The sequence below is a fragment of the Meleagris gallopavo genome, chromosome Z (genome assembly GCF_000146605.3).
Source record: "Meleagris gallopavo isolate NT-WF06-2002-E0010 breed Aviagen turkey brand Nicholas breeding stock chromosome Z, Turkey_5.1, whole genome shotgun sequence".
NCBI lineage: Eukaryota > Metazoa > Chordata > Aves > Galliformes > Phasianidae > Meleagris > Meleagris gallopavo.
The window spans coordinates 8137512-8147682 of NC_015041.2; the positions used below are offsets into that span (position 1 = coordinate 8137512).

General features: G+C 44.5%; 1 long non-coding RNA gene across 1 annotated transcript; it reads right to left on the bottom strand.

The window, feature by feature from the left end:
- Positions 1 to 862: 862 nt before the first annotated feature.
- On the bottom strand, positions 863 to 6802 carry LOC104914813. Its single transcript, XR_796139.3, has 3 exons — positions 6741 to 6802; positions 1765 to 1899; positions 863 to 1019 (listed from the first exon to the last, which is right to left on the bottom strand). It is a non-coding gene; the product is annotated as an uncharacterized LOC104914813 (long non-coding RNA).
- Positions 6803 to 10171: the final 3369 nt, after the last annotated feature.

The following is a 10171-nucleotide window of genomic DNA, read 5'->3' on the forward strand; positions in this document are numbered from 1 at the left end:
CCCAGGGGGGTTGTGGAGTCTCCTTCTCTGGAGATATTCAAGTCTCGCCTGGACGCCTACCTGTGCGACCTGGTGTAGGGAACCTGCTTTGGCAGGGGGGTTGGTCTCAATGATCTCTAGAGGTCCCTTCCAACCCTTACAATTCTGTGATTCTGTGAAGAGGAAAATTTAGCTAAAAATGCTGTTTGCTAGGGGATTATTTATGCTATACGTATTTCCTTAATCCTTAATGGCCCCCCCACACACTTATAAAGGAAAAAAACCCAAAGATTTGAAAATGACAAGAAACAATTAACGTTATCCATTCCATTTGATTTTCAGGGGAAAATCAAAATTATAAATGACTTTGGCCATCCAGTGAGATTTGGAGCACCCACTGATACATTTGGAGCACCCACAGATAAATGTGCTCAGACATTAACAGATGAACCTACAGTAAGATGCCATTCATCAAAAGAGTGAAGTTTCCTTTTTCATTCTCCCCCCTTCCCCTTTTTTTTTTCTTTTCCAGAGCACAGATTGTTGTCTTCCTCCCTGCTTTTTAAATTGCTGTATCAGTATTTAATCTTCAGTACTCTAAATACTGTAATTTAATAACTGGGATGAGGTCAGCAATTTCAAGGTCATTTACACTCAGTACACGTTCATGCTCTGAAAACAGCAGTGAAAAGGAAGTACAAGCCCTCACTCTCACCCCTTTTCCATCACAAATTACTTTAAATGGAAAAACACCCCTTCTCTTGAGCTCTGGGCTGTCCGTAGCCTCTTTGGGCAAATAGTGCCAGTCATGCACACCTACAGCAGTGCTTCCTGACGGCCAGACAGAGCCTCGTGTGAAGCAGACCCTTTGACCCCAGACCTTTAACCCCAACGGCACGTACCTTTATCTCCCTTGGTGCACGTCCTGCCGTCCTCCCCCCGCGTGTAGCCTTCGTGGCACTCACACCTGTAGCTGCCCACGGTGTTGACACAGATCTGTGAGCACAGTGTCCCATTGCTGGCGGCACACTCATCAATGTCTGGAGAGGAGTGAGAATAGAAAGCGCCCTGAAGCCGGAGGTTTCAGACCTTGGGTAAATAATAATCTTCCTTTTAAAGTACCAGGAGATTTGGGGTTTAAATAAATGAGTGGCTGCAGCACTGCTGCTGCTTCAGGCTGGAGCTCTGTGCAGACCAACAATCATTAACACTCCTGCATTTTATCAGTGAGCACTGTGTGAGCGTTTTTTGCACCAGGAAGCTCACTAAGAGCTTCATCCTGACAACCTTGGCTCCCTGGCACGGCAAACTAAGCAGGACACAACTCCTTGTGTCAGCCACATGAGCACAGCTGCATGAGAACTGTGGAGAACCACAGGACAGTGAGAACTGTCCTGAACCAGATCCTTCCCATCTGAACGGAACCCCAAGGATTGGTTGTCCTAATCATGCATGGTTATAATGCTTTGGGGGTTACACCTAGAACCATGCCCCTCTTCTCAAATACTGCTCATAACCTGCAGGAGGAATTAAGAAAGGGAAAATTGCATCACCCTGATGCTTCAAAGCGGTTAAGTGTATATGGCTTTTTTTAGTTACTACCCACCCATAATTTCAGGAGGATTTAGATATCTTAGTCATGGGGACCAACACTTAGCAGAGTTAAAAGCCACATTTAATAAGCAACTGTAAAGAAAATAAAGAAGTTTTGAAATCTACACTGACTGCTAAAGAACCTGAAGAAGGAAAATACATCATGAACCAGAGAGAAGCACTCCTACCCACCCAGGCAATAGGGCTTCTCCCTGTTCCTGTGTCTCTCCCGATCGTAGCGGTACCCAGGATAGCAAGTGCACAGCACCCGTCCGAAGTTATCTGTGCACTGCTGTTCACAAGGAGCTTCAGCACACACATCATAGTCTAGGGAGAGAAATGCATAGTTAGGAGACAGTATTCCAGATGTGGCCTCACCAGGGCCACATCTCCCAACCTGCTGGCCACGCTCTTTTTAGTGCACCTCATGGCAACTGGGCTATTTATTAAAATGGGCTTTTAAGCAAGGGATACTTACCCAGTTTGCAGAATTTAAGAATTTTGAGGAATTTTACATTACCTAAAAGTTTTTTGCTGTTTTCTTCCACAGTCTTTAAGTGCTGATATAAGCATTTCATATGCAAAATACTGAGAAATACAATATGGAGAACTGCCCAATCCAGGCAGAAAATATACCACAAAGAAAAGTTAATTAAAATCACGCAGTAACTGTTCATACTCAGTTACAAACCTCCTAGCAAAGAACACACTGTTGCAAAACTATCATCACCCCTAATAACAGCCATGTGAAAATCAGGATACACTCAGTCACTAGCATGCTTTTCAGTGAGATCCCAGAAATCTGCCTGAGGTCCCACTTCAAAACCCCACGAGAAGGAAGGAACAGGAGGAGCATCCAGCCTCCATACCAGCTCAGGTCACCCTGCTGAAGGCCGGGTTTTATGACACAGCCATGCTCTGAGGTTATTTCAGAGGAGTATCGCCTTGCACGCAGTGATTCACAGTGCTTGTGGTTGATAACCCTGCAGCAACAGGGCACAAGCACAAGCATCCGACCTCTGCTCCAGGCATAACACACAACATCCAAACCTACGTGTTTCGACTGAGTTCCCAGCAATGCACTGTGTTTCCATATACACAGTATAAAATGATTAAAACCCCAACTCATTACTGACTCACGCTAATGACTAGCAGACATCTCTGCTAGTACGATGGTTTTTCCAAACAATTAAAATGAATTAATAGATGGAAAAGCAAGTGAAACCACATTTGCTGTATGGAGTATTCAGAACACATGCAAAGAACTGTGGGCAGAAGTGACTGTATGCGTGGTTACAAAAGTGCTCCAAATGGGGCTTAATGGGCCATGGTGTGCCAGAACCAGTAGGGCACACCAGAGCTCCTTCAACTGAAAAATACTGTCCCAGTGCCAAGCATTTCCTCTCTGGTACTTGTTACCTTGTGAATAGCAGGCATCCTTTCTTTCCATTGCACTTTACAGTGGGTTGGCTTTAATGCCAACCGTGTCCATGGTGCTGTGGTTGGGGTGGAATGATGCAGATGCCTGAGTTTGGAAGGAAAACATGGCCACTGCCTTCAAACTTGGACAACCTTCTGGATAGATTGGGCTTTTTCAGTGACGCTGGGGTTGCAAAGTTTGGAACCAATAAACAGTCACAAATATAAAGAGCTAGAGGCAATTTTTCTGAGCATGGCTGCAATTTCATTTTTCCACATAGATGTGGTTGATTTCAATGATTGGCCTCTGTGCAGCAGTAAAGTTTCAGTGCTAGGTGCTGCATGGAGCTCATGACACTGCTGCAGGCTGCAGGCAAGGGATGGGGCTGGATGGTGCTGTAGCACATGAGAGCACGCCCTTGCTTAGCTGAGCATGAATGTGCCTTAGCCAGTTTCCCTCATAGATGCTGTATTTAGCCTGCTCCAAAATTTGGCCTGTTCGGTCTATTCAGGGCTGAGGAAGAATGATCTCTGTCCTCACTGTGCTTCCATGAATAAATGTACACAAACAAAATTAAGGAAAAAAAAAGAAAAAAAAGAAAAAGCAACACAGCTGTAAGGGGCCACCTTCCACCCAAGGAGGATTAGCTACATGCAAGCCTTTCCTCAGATGTTCAAGTAACCCACGCTTAAGAAGCCCTCAGGGATGGTACACCCCACATTCCAGAGATGAAGTATCCTTGCAGAGGGTAAGATTTTTACTAATGCCTGTTCCAAATTCCTCTTAATGCCCATTATTTTTGTCTTCCTCTCTCTTGCCATGAAGAAGAGTTTGCTTTCTCCTTCGCAGCCTTTTCACGTAAATACTGGTATCACATCTTCCTTCAGACTTCTTTCATCTAGACTAAACAGGTCCCAGGTGGAATGACTCCCTTAGGAACAGTCCTCACTCTGAGGGCAAAATTGGACAAAAGGTGCACACCGCCTTTGCGTGCTGAGAAGTACTGAGAACACAGGATTCCTCACATATCTGCCCCTTGTTCACCAGCCCAGTCTCAGAAGGTTTGAGGACGAATCAAAGCCACTCAGCAAGGATCAGGCTATTTCAGACTTAAGGAAAACAAGAAGCACTGAAGGAAATAATGTCTCTATACATGTCTCAGTGAATTCAGGAATGACAATGCAACACAGAAGGTTGCAGTGAGGAAGTTTCTTAAGTAGCATTAGTGAGGAAAAAGCAGATCTTATGAGTATTTGTCTGCCATGGTATACTTTGCAGTGAATGAGTCTGAAGGCAAGAAACTCAATTAACAAACCATTGGTAGGAAGTCTGCTCTCCAAGACGCTGTTTCAGGCTACAGCTCTACTTCAATGTCAGCAACACTGTGAGGCAGGACCTGCTTGGAGCTGTCAGTTTCTGAGTCAAAGCAGAGGAAAACTATTCTGGTAAAAGGGCAAAGAGCTCATTTTGGCCTGATTTGCTGGCCAAGTAGAGTGCAAATCAAACACGCAAAGGAAACTCCTCTGTTTCCCAATGGTCACGGCTCCCTGCTCTTGCAACTGAAACCTACTGAGTCCAAAGCCAACAAAATGCAGGACACAGCAGCATGAACTCACGTTCACTAAGCTGCACTGGTATCTACTGTTCCTCATGGATGGAAGTGGAAAAACAGGACAGAAACGAAAGATGGACATGGGCAACTCTTTGGAGAAAGAGTGTGTTCAGACAGCAGCTCCCTAAAAGAAAGGCTGGTGGGCAAGGGAAGGGTCTAGCCCTCTTCCGACCCTCCTCTCTGCAGCCACTGCTAAACCACAGAGAAGGTGAGGCTGGAACTATTTCTCTGAGCTTTAGCTTGCCAGCACTGGATTAAAAAGTGCAGATGTGCTCTAATAAGCTCACATCTGCAATGTATTTATGTGCCTGTCTCAAGATACGCATTTCATGCAGCTCCTCCTCCAAGACTATGCCAAAACAATGTGCAAAGAGCCAAGTGATGTATTATAACAGAGTAAATGAAAGAACTGCTTCTCTGAATCATGTTTCTCATCCCTACATCAAAAGCCCAGATTGTCTTGGATATTACAGCAGCTGCTGTGGGCTGTGGAGTTCAAGGCAAAATATCTATTGAGCTGAAAAGGGTGTGAAGAGACAGAGGGATGGCAGCCACAGCCAGTGGAGAAATTCAATGAACGGCAAAAACTTAGGTTACTGAGATCCAGTTAATAGGCAGGTTTAAGTAAAGTCAGTGGGTACACAACAATGCTGCTTTCATAATCACCTGAAAACTCAAGAGATGAAAATTAGAACCCTCCTATAATTTATTGCTATGGCTCTCATTATATTTTCGTTCCCATTACTTCTTCTGCTGTATCCATTATATTTAGTGAAAATAACAGCATATAAAAGTGCTACAATTGATAGGAAAGCAGAGGCCAGGCTGCAGAGCCCTGGCTTTCTTCCACCCTGAAAGGATTCAGGGCTTCTTCCTCCTACGCACAGACAGGGTTGAACAAACCCAGCACAACTGTCTCCTCCAAGTGTCTCACACTGAAGCCATCATTTCACATTGCACACCCTGAGACAAAACTCTGCAAAACCGCAGAACAAGGATGCCCTTGTGAGCACCGACGATGCCCAAACCCATTCCTCCTCATGGAAGCAGGAAATGTACAATTCCTATTTTTAGAATACGGCATTTAATATCTCACTTTTTTGTACAAAGTCCATGAGTGTTTCCAGCCCACAGCAAAGGTACGAAGGAAAAAACAAAGAAGAGACAGGACTGGAATTTGGTTTATGATCCCTGTTGGCTGGAGACTGAAATCCAAAATACAGCTGATATCAACAGCTGATATTTACAGCGATAATCTGTCACTTTTCTTTTTGAAACATCACCATCTCAAGCTGAGACAATGCCGTCCACTTGACCTGTTTTTTTTTGTAGGAAATGAGTTTTAATGTATTGTTGTCTCTGACCATTTGCTTCTGCATGGCCACTCTTCCTCTCTTATAACTTCTGAGACAATTTCACTCAAGATGGGCAAAGTGTGAGGACTGATGGCTCTTGAGGCTGGGCCGACCAGCAGACGCCTCCGCCACGGTTAAGGCAGGCAGACCTCAGCCTTTCTCTTACAAGAGATGTGCAATCAACCACTTCTGAGCACTGGATCACAGTACTCACTTTCAAAGCCTCTGGGCAGCCTGTCAGGAGGGACAGATTTCCTTTTCACTGTGAATTTAACCACCCTAGGTAATTCTCAGTCCCTGTGCCCCCAGCCAGAAGAGGTGGTGAAAAAGTGGTATTGTATGGCGATGCTTTCCCCTTGCTGCCTCCAGGAGACAGGTCACAAAAGCAGGACTGACTCACCTGGTCACTCCATGCATTTCCAAGTCAAATCTCCTCTGCTAGACCACAGGGGGAGCATGAGCTCCTGGATGCACAGACTGCTCCTGCATGCACGGCCAAGAGCAGCATGTGGCTCCGTGTTTGCACCAGGTCCTGTAGAGGATCTGTGCGGCCACACGTACTCAGGGAGGATTAAGGCTTGGCACGCTGAACAAAATTTTGGAAGACGCTGATTTTTTTATTTTCACGACAATTTCTTGGAAATGGTTCCCATGTATGCGGTACAGCCCAGGCTGTGGGCTGTATCAGGACGCTCTCCCAGACGGCAGAGCAGAGAATAGAGCACACAGGGAAAGACAAATGCATAGGGACAGGAAAGATAACAACAGCAAAACCACATACCTTCAGGGATGCACTGTCCAAGAACAAACTTATAACCCTTACAGCATTTTTTCCTGAAAAATAATAAAACAAAATAATGAATAAATAAACATATTCTCTAAAGGTTGGTGCCTCTTTTAAAAATAGTGACAGATAAGTTATGGTTACAGATGCAATGAACCAAACCAGCAGAGGATCCTGAACTTTTCTCAGTATTAAGGAACACAAGGTGGAAAGCCATCACTCAATCCACAGTATCCATGTTGCTCTGCTTGGAGATCTGGAGAGGATCACAGACATCTGAAAATCTTGCTTTTCTGTGTTGAAAGGACACAGCACACCTCAGTGCTGTCCTCACACACAAGCCAGGTTGTAATTTTCTTGATATGTTGAAGGGTGTTTTCAAACATCTGTCATTACAATGTAAACTTGCAGAAAAGGGTAAGGCTCAGCTTGGAGTTCAAACAAGATAAATGTTATCAGTCATTTCTCATCTTTTAATAAAACTGGAAGGTGATAAGTGAAATATATTGAATATTTCATTTGCAGTGAAAAAGTGCATCTTATACAGGCAGGGGGTCAAAACTACAGTGAAGATTCAATAGCGTCAGATCCTTTTATGTGCCTATGGTATGAACAAAGCCTAAACGATGAGAAATTAAATGAATATTTTTTACACCAAGCTGTGATGTCCTGTAAGTGTTCAGTCATATCAGCCTGTTTTCTTTCTAGGCAGCACACTAGAGCAGGATATTGTTGCCTCTTATCACCCCAAGAGCTGCTGGTTCAGAGGCTCAGTGACCTTCCAAGGGCCCCAAGTGGTGATGTCTGGGACTTGCCAGAGAAGCAAGCTACCATTCAGTGTGCTATTCAGTACAGTCAATGTGAGGGTCTGGAGGAAAAAAAGCCCACATATTTTACAAATTCACAATTTTTTATGCTTGCGGATCTGCTGAAATATCCGAAAGCATCCATTTGCTCTTATCCTTTCACTCAACAACTGACGTCAAAGAGTGCTAAAGCCACAGCAGTCAATGACATAACGCTCCCCACGACAATCTGCAGCCATCACAAATCATCATTATGTTGAATATAAATCAACTGTCAGTTGCAACTGACCACTTAAAACAAACAACGTGCTACTCCAAACTATGTAAAAACAAACTTTGGCTCCATATTTTATCCGCTTCCAAAGATTAGCTGGAATATAAATTATGCTTAATGAAGGTTGAACATCTGAAGAGGAAGCCTCGCTTTGTTATGCAAACAGTGGTCCCTCATTAGACTTTTCTCCAAACACTGCTGTGAAGTTTTATCTGCAAGACAAACAAATGCAGGAGGAATGGGTTCAAAGGTGCACTGGGGAGGCTGTTCATACACCATGAGCCACCAATGGCTTTCCAAGTGCACATTCGTCTCCTCCTGCCTGCAGAAAGAGGGGAGGCTGATAAAGAGAGGGCTGGGAGATGGGAGAGAAGGGCCATGAGATTCCGGGCTGTGGGTTGTGGCAGCCAGAACAAAAGAAATGGGAGCAGCAGCTGACTCCATTTCTTCCCTTCTCCCTGGGAATTCCCACCTACTTTCCAGGCTTAGGCCCCTGAAAAGCCTTAGTGTGTCTTGGGCACAATATGCAGAGCTCAGCACACGGCCTGCTCCTGAGGAGCTCTCGTGTCTGGGCACCTTGCTGGAACTGGCCCTCTCCTCTCAAATCACCCAGCTTTTGGTTTTCCTAAATTGCTAAATTGATAACCGATAAGGAGATCTGGAAATATTTTCTCCAAACACCTGATTCTTTTTTCCACACAACGAAAGCTTTAAATCAAACCAAAAGAAGTGGTACAGAGGACGGATGCCCTGTTGTCAGGCTTATGCTCCAGAAAACAATTCCCCATCACACTCAGTTCCTAGCTCAGGATTATGGATCTCTTTGAGCACAGCCTGTGCTCAGCAGCAAGCTTCAGCATGATTTTGCCAAGGAAACTGCTACTTTAGGGTTAACGCACAGGAAATACAATACACCAATACCCATTTCCCTGAACATGACATCGCAACCTTGGGATTCCTGCATACTTTCCACATTCCTGAGGTGAAATCTGTCAAAATGATAGACACGTGAGCTGATCATTAGCAAAGGCATTTTAATAGCAATACTCATTTTCAGACATCCAGCTGCAGGTTGACATGTCTAATCAAAGTTGCACAGCAGCGATCTCATTACACAGACTGAGAGGGAAGAGAGGGTCCCCACTGATAATTTTAGCTACTGAATAACTTTCAGGTTAGCAGTTGCTACGCAGCCGTGCTTGTGAGCACGCAGCAAACACCAACACATACACAGCTGGGCAAGAAGATCAGTCTCTGAAATATGGAACCACGGGGAAATTAAGTTGTTTCATTAACATTAAGGCTTGTTTCTGAAAGGAGGGACTCTCTGGAGTTTTTGTTTTTGTTACAGCTTTTAAAGGGGAGCTTCAGCAGTTGGATGGAAGAGAGTGGCCCTACAGGTTTTGATTTAGGGTCAAGTGTCTTAGACCAATAAATCTGAGAGGTTATAACTATGTTGAGCTTTCCACTTGTCCCCCCTATGTTCAACACTCCGATGCACTGGCACAGCCCCCAGCTCCACGTAACTGCTCGATAGCATCACCCCAGAGAGGCAGGACGAAAGGCAAAATGCAAGGAATGTGCCTTGATTAAGACACTGCTTTATTAAGTTAGCTTATCTGGGTGCTATCAGCACTAACTCATGCAGTGCAGACTGGGACCCCTTCCCATAATTGTTCCCACCTGGGGCAGGGCTGCCACCACCCGCAGCCCAGCTCTTGGTCTGTGCTGGGACACTGGTGGCGGTGCCACAGAGACTGGGGAATGCTAAGCCAGGAAAACACAGCTGTTGGAGACAGAGAGAAGGGTTCGGGTGCTGTCACAGCTGGAATATATTACAAGTGCAAATAATGGCAGGATAGCAATTTGAAGGAATTGAGAATTAATCTGTATCTGTTGGCAGTAGAGTGGCAGTGACTACAAAGCTTGACTTCAGCAAAAGAGGCTGAAAAAAAAAAGGTGGGAGAAATATGGAGAGAAAGGTAGGGATGGGAAAACCCAAAGCTTTATACAATTTTATTTATTTATTTATTATTTCAAATGAAAATAACACGTCAAGGAAGTTCTTGCTAAATATATCAAAAGTAGAAATGGAAGAGCCCACTTCAGGAAATATTTGTCTAATAGGAATGAAGGAGACACAGAAATCCCCATGGCGAGTCAGAAAGTGAGTTCCCAGTGTAAAATATTATCTTTGTCATATTCTAACCACAAATGCAATCAAGCAGCCAGTGCAAAAGACTCTCCCATCTTTGTATCTTATATGGTGGAACTGTGTCAAAATAGCAAACTAAAAGCAAGAAAGCCTGCACCACGCCAACAAGGGGCTCAAGACTTCATTAAAAGAG